Source organism: Mycetomoellerius zeteki, unplaced genomic scaffold (assembly GCF_001594055.1).
Source record: "Mycetomoellerius zeteki isolate Tzet28-1 unplaced genomic scaffold, Tzet1.0 scaffold228, whole genome shotgun sequence".
In the NCBI taxonomy this organism is placed as follows: domain Eukaryota; kingdom Metazoa; phylum Arthropoda; class Insecta; order Hymenoptera; family Formicidae; genus Mycetomoellerius; species Mycetomoellerius zeteki.
In genome coordinates, this window is record NW_017257203.1 from 341,654 (window position 1) to 354,187 (window position 12,534).

Sequence of the window (12,534 nt, forward strand, 5' to 3'; positions counted from 1 at the left end):
GGCCAAGCCTGTGAAAAACGCGCGCAGTAGATAATATTTCTGATCTTCACGTAAATTAGTCGGTAATCAGTACTTGATATGATAGCGGAAAATAATCTACCTTGAAGATCAACCCACGATTTGGTATCGAAGTAAATTACATGGATTCATAAACGCATTATTTTAATTTTATCGGCCCGGGGGTGTAATTAATGATAGGCTGTGACGACTATAATTACGTAAAGTATTTTCCGTAAAAAATCTTGCATGCTGGATTATTATAATATCAGACCGGTGTTGAATGTTGCGAGAAAAGGGAATACAATGGAAAAGAATTCGTCAGAAAATTTACGTGGCAAATTGTTCACAATAAATGTGCATCATGATAAAAAAGTATGAGAGTCATAATGAAAAATTTATATGAGCTAAATAAATCATTTTGTAAAATTTATATCAGTTAAATAAATAAAAAAAGTAAAATAAAATAAAAAAATTTTGTAAACTATTTTTTTATTAATATATTCTTGATGTATCATACGCAATATCAAACGGTTCAAATTATTTACAATTCATGTGAAATAAATCAGCGTTCGTCACTTACCGATCCATCCTGGCGCCAGCCATTCTACCCGACGATCTCCTTCAACCCCTCGCTAACGTCCAATTGAAAGCAGTTTCTGTGAGGATCACCTGAGGTCTCTATCATGAATCACAGAATCACTTGTAGAAAGCGAAAGGTACGCGCAGAACGTATATACAGATATATATACGGCCGCGATTTTCGTTCACCACTCGTACGCGGGACAAGTCCTCCTCCACTTACGCGCGTTCGACGCGCGGTATCCGTTTCCACTGCGGAAGTCAATCGGACATCCCGCACGCGCGACGACTCCCCGAGGGCGACGCGGACGACAGTGGAGAACAGTGTGGCGATCGCGCACGGATAAGTCTCCACCGAGTACCAGTTCTCTCTTTCTTTTATCTCCGTTTCTTTCCACTAATAAGTAGATCCTGAAGGAACGATCGCGAAGATTCGCGCGAGTGTACCTCACGGCGGTGCCGGCTGCGAGAGTGCGCCTAGAGCCGAAATAGAGCAACGTCTGCGCACTGTTCTCCGGCCGTAACACTCTGCCGAGATAACCGCCGCGCCGGTGGGCCGCAGTGCGCTCTTCTTCCACGGTCGCGGAAGGTGGGAAGATCAGAAGGAGAAGGACGTGGAGCGCGTAGAGTAGAAGGTGACCGCGGTGACGGTGATGACTACGGTGGAGGTGGCGGTGATGTACTCGTGGTAGTGGAGAGGTAAGCGACGGGTATAGTGATGGTGATATGGTGGCGGTGGTGGCGGCGGCGGCGGCGGCGGTGGTGGAGGTGGATATATAGCTTCGTGAGAGGATGCTCACTGTATGGAGCACTGCACCGTAATGACATGGTCTAGGAGATGCCAGTCAGTTTTGTAATGACGACGGTAAAAAGTGAATTTCCACGAAGGTGGGGAAACGCGCCTAGGGCCAATCCGAGGGCATGTTACCCACCACCGGTGACCAATCGGAGCGCAACATTCCAGAATGCGACTATTCTTCTTCTTCTTCTTCTTCTTCTTCTTCAACTTCTTCGTCTTTGTCTTCTTCATGCTCTTCTTCTGATACTCTCCTACAGCATGACATCCGCCCCTTGTTCCTCCTCTGCTGCAACAAGAATGGATCAAAGTTACGTGGCTTTGGGCGAAAGTCTTTGTGATGCTTCACGGTAGTTGTGGAAATTGAATAATCTGCAACCATTATGTCATTACATTCCATAAGTGTGCATTAAAGGGAAGTTGTTGATGGCAAATATAGTATAGGTAGTACAATGTAATATAAGAGCGCAGCGCACTTCGAAAGTGCTGCTTAAGTTCGGACAAGATATGTGAACGCGTTATTATTTCCTCTGGATTATATTAATTAAGATAAAATGATGTTTACTATTTTAATTACCAATGTAATTAAGTTTTTCACGACCTCCATATGCGCTCTAATTAGTTCTAATGATCTCTACATCAAACGGATTAATAAATTAACTTCTACTTGTTAGCTTTGTTATCATTTCACTAAGATATATGTTCCAATGATACTGTCAGAAATCTTACGGTTTCTGCGATACTTTAATTGAACAGAACAGCCTATTTTATTTCAGAAAAATTTGTAATAAGGCCATGAGTGCTGTAATCAGTTAATATATTCAAATACTTGGCGCATCTCCGGTTTTATTATCGTCCGATTACACATATGTCTATAACGGAGTATTTTCATTCTAAAATTGTTTATTTTTTAATAAACAGTTTACGACGCGGGTACCTAGAAAACGTGCGAAGAGAAAGAAAATCATAGTTAACACTGACCCAGAATTTGACGTAATTGACCAGCTGCGATATTCACTATCGCATCATCGTTTTATGAAATTAATGCGAGTACAAATAATCACTTTCTCCGCGAAGCATACGGGAGGATACGCAGCAACACATGTCGGAGACGCGTTATGAAAATCGAACGATACATATCACGTCGAACAATAACCGCGTCCCGATATTCATTCCCAAGCGAAACGCTAGATTACGGTTTAGTATTATTTCATCCATCTCCGATCGTTTAAATTTAATCGTAATGGGCGGTACAGTTAAGAGGAGTTAGCTGTATCATCGGTAATATCACCGGTAATGTATGCGCCGACGTCTCACTCTGGTATGATAATTGTCGAGAGATATTGGAGTGGCGCTCGATATTGATATGAAAATGCCGAGATTCATGGCGCCGCAACATATGTTGTACGCATCAATACGCAGAACGATAAGTCGTTCTTTATTGCCTAACAGTAACGTATTTCTTAAAACCCGGCAAGCGCCGCTCGCCGCGCACTCTCTTCGATATTCTTATTGCTTCGTATATCAAGGCAGGTATGTGTTCAGGTAGGATACGTTTTACAGCTGTCGATGAAACTGCGAATCGACAAATTTTACCGTTCGCTTCCAACGTTCTGTCACACCTGCCAATTGATTGACAATTAAACGCTCGAGATAATTTAATTGTTGCTGAAACTTCTTCATAGAAATCATAAAATACGAACAGTTACCGAAAAAAGTTATACACATACAAGAATAAATTATGAACTGAAACTACTTTCTTATTATTACGTAAAAAAAAAAATACAATAGTGAAAATTGACCGAGACACGTTCAACTCAGATAAGCGAAAAAAAACTATATTCGGTCAAGGTGAGTCTTAATGTCTAATAATATTTTTGTGTGAATCATACAATTTCCACTTCAAGTAAATTGCGAGCTAATTATTTGTCAGTCTTGAAACACAGTTCTATACACTGAAGCTGAAGCATATAATATCACAAATTAAACTGATAAGCAATTTAATATTGCTGATGCTAAAGAGTATAATCTTTATAACACTTCTCTTGATACTGATACGATTTTTCACAATAAACTCTCTACAGTGTTTAAAGATGCTAATTAACATCAGTAATATTAAATTGCTTGTCAATTTAATTTGTGATATTACATATTTCAGCTTCAATGTAAGATTGTGTTTCAAGATTGACAAATAATCGATACGCAGTTTAATTGAATTGAAAATTATAAAATTCACACAAAAATATTAAGCACCAAGACCTACTTTGACCAAATATAACCTTCTCCGTTTATATGTGTAAAAATACACAGTGTAAACACACACACACACACACACTCTCTCTCTCTCTCTCTCTCTCTCTCTCTCTTTCTTGTCGAGATCATAATTTCTTAGTTACTACTCTTTCTTCCTTCCAGATTATCGTAAGTAGTTTCATTTCATTTTACTTACTTTGCTTAATCAGCGTAAATTATCCGAGTAATCAAGACTCGGATTTGCTTGGCGAACATAATTATTCCTTCCCTACCGGAAGAGCGACACCATAAGAAAACTCGAAGCCCAAATCATTCATTGGTGGTCTTTTCCGGCCAATTACAATTACAAGCGTCGTTAATTTATTACGGATGGTAAACACGGACACATTGCGCGAATCCTTGCCGAGCGTATCGAAAAAGTTTATTATTTTTTCGCAACGTTTCAACAGATTCATATCAGTAGGTAATAAAGTAGAAACTTAAGAAAGAACGGATGATATAAAGAGAGAGGGGAGGGAAGAAAAGATGATGAGCGGAATGACAGGAGAAAGGGGAAAAGAAGGAGATGAAGGCAATATAGGAATTCTCGAGCATCTTCTTTTTATCCGCAGTAAAAAGGGCTATTGTTGAGCAGGAACTACTGTCGCTTCGCGAAGCGTTTCCGCGAAGATTCCGCTTCGCACTCGGCTAACGGCATCCCGCGCATCGTCCGCAGGGAAATTGCCAAAGTGGCAGTACCGCCAGGCATTCCGCAATAGTCGTTTCCGCGGCCACAGCGTGCAAGAAAAAATGCTCTTCTGAGGCGGATCCTACCTTATCTCTTAAAAGTTAAAGAGAACTAGATTCCTAAATTCGAGATCTCACTATCGATACTCGTTTATACTTTATTTTATCATTAGAATTCGAACTTGATTGGTATTTTTTGTGATAAAAATCTAAGATAAATCTAAGAACCCTGTATTGTATGAGTGAACAGAAATAAATTCTAGAGAAGAACAATGTATACGTATACATAATTTTTTTCACAAGTAAAATTGCTGAACAATGCAATCGCTTGCTTTCATGCGGGAATTTTGTATAATCTCTATGTTTCTCTACTTGTGTAGTGCTAGAAACAAATGTTCAGCGCGTAACGGGAAATACTCAGTGAAATTTACGAAATTATCGGCAATGCACGGAGACGAGCTTCTTGCACGGGGTAGTTTCGCAAAGTGAAGAAGCCACCTTGTTGACTATACAAACGAAAAACGAAAAAAGGCGTAATGAACGATTTCAGTTGTCTTATAATCCCGATGTGCCGTAGATAGGCAAGGTACAGTAACAAAATTTATTTATCGAACTCAGAAGTTGAAACCCCACGAAGAACTTTGACCTTATATTATTACTCGATCGCTGCGCGCACGGACTCATCATATATTTTCCCATATGCAAAGTTATATGATGTGTTATTCGCAAAATGGCGTTTACGAAGGTACACATTACACGAAGCGATGATGAGTAGTCGAAAAACAATAAGACCATGCAACGTAGATGCGCAAGGAATATTGAATATTGCGGAGGCGCCGTGCCGCCGTTTCGAGATAGGCTCCCGCGTGTTTGCGCGTTCGCATAACGGGAAATGTATCCAGCGATATTGACGAAATTGACGGCAGGGAGAAACTTGCGTGGCGGTGTTTTGCGCGATCCGAGGAAGAAGCTGCGCGGCAAGTACGAAAGAAGAAGAAGAAGCCGTCAAGGTTCCGGGTTCGATTCCCAGGGCTGCCATGGAGAAACGGCGCTTCACTCCCTCGCCGTGCGATCTAGATCGAGGGACTTGAAATACCTACTGGAGAACACGAGCTGGTGGCGATAAATTATTGCAGTACGGATGATTTCGCGAGGGCAGGGGTCAAAGTCGGCCGAATACAGGCTAGCGCGAGGAAAGAAGAAGACGTAAGCTCTTGCGTTACTTCCCTGACTAAAACCACATTAAGCGGCGCACGATCAAGATCGCGTTTCGAGTCTAGCATAATGCATTGAGAGAGAAAGAGAGAAAGGGAGAGAGCATTTATTGTCGTTCAAGCTCTCTAAGAATATGGTATACATATAGTAAAAATAATAGACAAAAAAAGAAAAATAAGATAACATGAGAAAAGATGAAAGTATAAAGAAAATAAAAAGAATAATATACAAAAATATTTAAATGAAATTAGTTGATAAAAAGTACGAATTATAAAGAAAGGAAAAACATAACAGTAAAAAATAAAAATATGCAGAGATAGATATAAGAAAAAAAAGCATGCGAGTAACGAGAAGTAGAAGGCGAAAAATTAAGTATGTATATTCTAATATGATGTACATTTTCGTAAATTGGAAACATATATAACCAAAAAGAAAGTATTACGTACGAAGAGGGTTTATGATTTAATATTATCTTTGACTTCGTTTTCTAACATGATAAATTTTTGTTACGAATTTTCCTTTATATTCAACGTATCTAAAATCCTCTTCATGGAACAATTTTTAAAACCCGTTATTCCCAGGTAACACGTAGATTTTCAGATACTCCTCCAATCAAACGTTCAAAGGGTCGTAACAAACAGAAGAACGGTAAACGCGGCCATATAAAAAGAAATTATCCGTGAGAACCTCTAAAGAGATGCGCGATTGTGGTATCCCGTCGAATGCTCTGAGTCTGACGTAATCCATAATCGCTGATAAAGAGATCGCCGTTCTCATATGCTGCTATCATTATACGCGGTATTAGGATGATTTAAGATAATTAGGCTTACATATGTGTATTAGCAATATCAATATTATCTTATAATTGCGGTAAACATCTGGGTCGCATGCAAGCTTTTTTTCTATTGTCTTCTTTGAACTAATTGCGACTCAACGCTTGTTAACATTCCATCCCGAAAATCACTATATCAGCTTTGGGAAGAATTCTGAATGCGTGGAAGTTAAGCGTTGCGTCGCGGATGTGCCTTCGGAACTCGCCGCGTTCCAGAAAATTGCAATCTTGAATCTTCTTTCCACGATTGAGCATTCTTATTCTTGATGATCTGTCTACGGTGCAGAACCCGCGTACCCGCCACTTCCTTGTGAGGCTGGAAGCTAATTCATAGAACGCTAATCCGTTGCGCGAAATGAATCGGATAACATGTATGTACCGCCATAAATCAAAGAGAAGATAAACGCGCCGGGGATAGATAATAAATACCGTATTGTTCCGTGATTGCGAGACTTTTCGGGGACGATTAGATGTTGAACTTTGATCCTGGAACGTTGCTCTCAAGCTGCAATTGAGAAATTATTGAAACATATATTTAAACGTGCATCATAAATCATACGCGCTTGCAGCGCGTACCGCGATTTCCGAATATAAGCCAAGCAAAACGACGTACGCTCGTCGACATTCGACCGTAGCGACTTAACCGATTTCATGAAGATGCTGTAATTTTCCGGATCGCTCAGCTACAAGAATTTGCGTCAAAACGGGTAAACATTGTATATATAATGACAATAGAATACAGCTAGTCCTGAGAAGCGGACAAACCGATCTATGTCCGTTACATCTGCCGTTAGTGATTTACAAGCAATTCCGCTTTCTATTATCCTTTAATCTAGGTCTTAGTGACAGATACTAAGCGCGACAAATGTACATTACTAAAATGATGTTACTTACCGTGCGAAACATCGAAAAAACGCGCAAGTTAAACGGTGCCTCGCGTTCCTTCTAACGTCGACGGGTGATTTAGTCATTCAGTGTCGGCGATAATCAAAGCAATCATCGCGACCTCTCCGTTTTTCTTCTTTCTTCTCTTTTCTTTTTTTTCCACGACTATATTACGTGTGGCCATGTCAAAACGATAACATCGCGTCGTTCTCGATCTCGAATGAGATCCGACCGACTGCTCGAGTTTCTCGATAATCTCGGAGAGGACTCGGTTCACGCCCTTGTGCACTTCAACTTCTCATTATTTTCTGTCGAATGAGAGTTAAATAGGACAGCAGCCTTGCCGCGATGATTATGCTCCGTAATACACATGGGGACCGATCGGAACCCACGATAGCCCTGGGGTGACGCTGCAGTTTGGCGCACTTGCAGAACACTGCGACTTCTTACGGCCCATTGTTCGGATTTGTGTGAACTTTCGGAAATACAAATGTGCGTGTCGGATCCTCTGCACAGTTATAGCTGCGGCATCTCGAAACCTTGAAAAGGTACCACGGCCTAGGTCGGCGCATTAACGTCCGACATGACACGCGATCTAATTTAAACAGATTTAGACTTGCATCTTACTCTTATTAGTCCCATATTAGCGAGAGAATACAATTACAGAAATATTTCTTCAGCGGCTAATCTCAATCGATGCTCTACTTAAGACTTTAATTAATTAATTACATCATTTATGAAATCTTCGAGAATGTACATGCGTGCAACGAACGGAGAGCATTCTATTCATCAGAATGATGCGATTTAGATGTTAAATCATTACTCTGCTGCGCTGATAAGTTTCAGAGGCTAACTTTCTTTAAAGCAAGTTTGAATTCTGTTGAAGAACGATATATATTTTATAGAATTAAAATATTTAATTAAATAAAAAAAAACAGAAAATAAAGAAATATTAATTCAATAAATATGATACAAATCTTTACATTTATTAAATTAATATTTTTTTTATTTTTATTTGTATATGCGAGTTTGATTTGCATTTGAATATAAAAAACAATAGTTTATCTCATATATATATATATATATGTATATACAAACAAAGTTAGCAAAGTTATACTTAATAAATTTTATGACAGGTGATTATTCAGATTTAGATCATACGATATTCTTCGGCACATGGAGTGGTTCAAAATACATCTTAATTTCCGGAATTCGCTTAAATTTTAATAACTTGGTGCTAGTTTGCTTATAATGCATTTTAATAACTTGATGTTAGTCTGTTTATAATGCATGAGGAATATGGGTTCTCCCGGAATAATCCGTGAGAAAGAATGGCGTCTTTCTTCATACTACATCGTTTCCTCGTAAAAGTCAATCTCATCGTAACAAAGTAGAGCGAGATTTTTCTCTTAGGCAACTTCGACGAGCTTCACTCGGAAACTCGGAGTAGATTTTTAACGGTTAGACAACCGCTCATATATATTGACCAGTAAACTTAATCTTCGAAAAAACCCTCAAGGTTGAATATATGTGCTCTGAGCGTTTTGTGTAGTGGAAAAATTTTTCGTTTGTTTTTGAACTCGACGCAAAAATTAACATTATTTAAAGAAGAAAAAGAATATAATATTTGAAAATACTCTTTGATATGACAGCACTGAATAATTATTAATTAAAATTAATTAGAAAACGTTTTTAGAAAACAAATTGATTGTTATTTTAACTTAATTTTGAACATCTCTATCTTCCGATAAACTCTGACGTGATAAATTCTGACAAACGTATATATTTTTTCTCACTTCTCCTTTTTTCTTAATTTATATATATATTTAAAATATTACGTAGAATAGAAAAATAAATAAATTAGACATAAAATTTTATTCCGTTGCGTTACAATTTTTATTTTAACTTTTCTGGTAACGTATATTTTTTCTATAGAAACAAATATCAAGATACAAGATTAAATTGTTATTTATTTTCTATCTTATTGCATCATGCAATTATGTTGTAGACGCGCGCGATATTAAACCTAATTTTCCAGTTGACTTGCAACTCACTATTTTAAAATTCAAGCTGCGAGATAAGACTCGTCTCATTAGTTCAGCCAGACATTTGATTTACAATTAAAGATTCACAATTGTTTATCGTTTTGCCTCGAAGTTTCTCTCACGGGAATTAGTCGGGCATATCAGTTCTCATTAATATGAAACCAGCACACAAGTATCACTATATGGTTTCCCAGATAAAGACTAAGCGGATTCATCTGTTGCGGGCATCAGGCTGTTGCGCAATTCGCGGCTCACCCGGCTCGTTTCCACGTAACATTCAGGTGGAAAAATGCGCGAGCCTTAGTGAAATCGAACGAAACCTTTCTCGCAAGGGCAATTTCGAGATGCACGACTCAGGAGCCGGCAAGGATCTTTAACGCGCGGTTAGAAGAACGTACATACCTCGCAGGCGAGGATAATCGATGGGAGCACCTGGGAGATTACGTTCGGAAATCCACGGGAACGTGGTGGATCGCGCCGTCTTTGCTTCCGTTGCGGTTGTTGCAGTTGGTCCATCCGACTGTGGGATGTATCGACTCGGTCGGCAGGCAGCTCTCTTTAAAGTCTGATCCACCTGCGGCGGAGAGCTTGCCCTTGCTCTTCTCCTGTCTCTTAACAGCTCATTAACCACGTCCAGCTTCAACCGACCTCTCTATGCATAAGCTGTGCTTGCCCTCGAGGCACGTAAAGTCCTCGACCTCTGTAAATTCCTCAGATAAGCGGTGTCAGAAGACGCTTCGTTACACTTTGGGAAACAACGATGGAAGTCTCGCAAAAGTATAATTATTTAAATATCGGATTTGCTTACCGAATGAACACGTTACGCCTCATGCCTCGGATTACGAGATGATCGTATTGAGCTAAATTGGAATTCTGAGAAATATGCGATGCGTGCACATAATAGCTCCTTTTTTTACTATTGCTTTATCGCTTTGTTAAGTAATGCCGTTAATAGGATAATCTATTTTTTTTTTGCTTCCCATGTGATCGCGAAAACTCACAATCATTTATGGTACGCATAATACTAAATATCGTACATCTGGAAAATAAAAAAGATTTACTGAGTACTCTTTTGTCTTCACGTGATTCAATACCGTTACATCGCTGAAATAATTTCATTCAGGATGCGTGAACAAGAAGAACAATGTAGAGCCTCTTCGATTCATAAAGTCGATAGCGAAATAAGAACCAAATCATATGCGCGGAAGGTTGGTTAAAATCATTAGATTGGTCAATTAAAGCCTAATTATATTGTCATTCTTGAGAGATATATACGCCGTTATGTACAATAAGGAATGGAATGTTGAATGGAATTGAAGATTGAATGATAAAATAAATTGAAAGTAAAACGTTTATGACCTAGAGAAAGTTTAATAATTTATAGATGGAGAATAATTCTTTTCTTTAAAATCAGAAGAGAAAGAGAGAGAGAGAGAGAGAAGGAAAATTTAAGATAAATAAAACAGAGCCAACAAAAGTTTAGTTTAAAATCCGCATCTATAATTTTAATAAAAAGGGAAGAAAGAGGGACTTTATATTTAGATACATTTAGCTACTTTGCCAGATGTACGAAATGCGGAACAGAAGATGCAAGAGCAATGTAGATAAATAAAGAACCAAAGTAATGGGTGAGGGAGTGTATAGTCACGCGATCTTCGGTCGCATCAGAAGGCATTCTCCGTAGAGATCATGGGGCATTCGTGCTTTCCCACTGGATACCCCTTTTACGGAACTATAAATTACATTTTTGAGCATCTACCTCTCCATCGACATATCCAATTTGTCGTTAAGGATCAAGCCATGCATGCCATTTCATTTACACTTTAAAGATCAATATGTAGATCTATTATTACTACCAGTTTCTCTATAAATTTTGCGATATTCCTTTCATCAATATCAATAAAAACAAAGTTCATTTGCTTATTAATATGTTCTTCATATATACCGTTGTAATAGAAAAGTCTTTATAATTATAAATTAAATAATTTGTTTTAAAATTGAATAGCAATATAAAAATAAAGCTTATTATTTGTACACCTACAAATGGAATATTTCATTACCGCATCGTAATTAAAAATAAATTTTGACAGCAATCGATAATTAATTGCATCAATAACATCAAATATCGATCCGCTGAATCCACCGGATACCTGTCAGATACTATCTCACAGTAAAATTAATTTAATAATTATCCGCCCCAGCATCTCTCTCTCTCTTTCTCTTTTCTTCTCTTTCTTTCTCTTTTCCAGTAAAATTTTCTTTTTAACAAATTGCCTTCGCGCGCCGGATAAAACTAAAGGCAACCGTGACTTGCTAGTAAGTAACTTATAATTAAATCACAAGATACGCCCACCGCCTCATCTTCCTTCATTATTTCTGCACACGTCAATACCCAGCATTCACCGGATGCGCTTCCGAAGAAGTTTTCGTCTGCAGCAATTGGAGGGAATGCTCGAAACAATTTATTATTAGTACTTTAGTACTTCTGTAGCAGCATCTACCGCATCGTTCTAATTAGCCAATCATTTATTCTACGGATAGAACCGTCTAATAACATTAGATTATGTCTTCTCTCATCATCTTTAGAATTAGATTTGTTGCTAAGGTTATTATATTTAATGTAATATTAATAATAAATTCTAACAATCTACAATAAAAAAAATGTAATTTTACCGATCTTTTTTGTGCCGATAGAAAACAAGACATAAATAAAATTATTGATATTGATCTTCAGCGATTCGTGGGAGTATCTAGACGTTTTCATGGTCATTTGCTGCCACGGTTCGGTGAACTCCCATCTCTCGTTCTCTTTGTTATTTTCCACAAGCGGCTAATTTCATTACTGACACGAAAGACTGGCCGACGCATTTCTCACATGACGACGCTGACAAAAAATGCTTTCAAGATGCGAAAGTTGCGATATAAAAAAAATTATTTCTGAAGGCAAAGAGAGAGAGAGAGAGAGAGAGAGAGAGAGAGAGAGAGAAAGTGCAATGAAAAAAAAGCATACGGTATATACGTGTGTGCGTGCATTACTTGCAAGAGAATTTATCTGTCAACAGATAATGCACTATATAGATAGATGAGCGGATAATTAGATAAGATTAATGAACGGATCACACAGAGCCGACAGATAAATCGCTAATACTCGCGCGCTACGCATTGTTAGATAACATGCGCAGATAAGGAGAAACACAGATAAT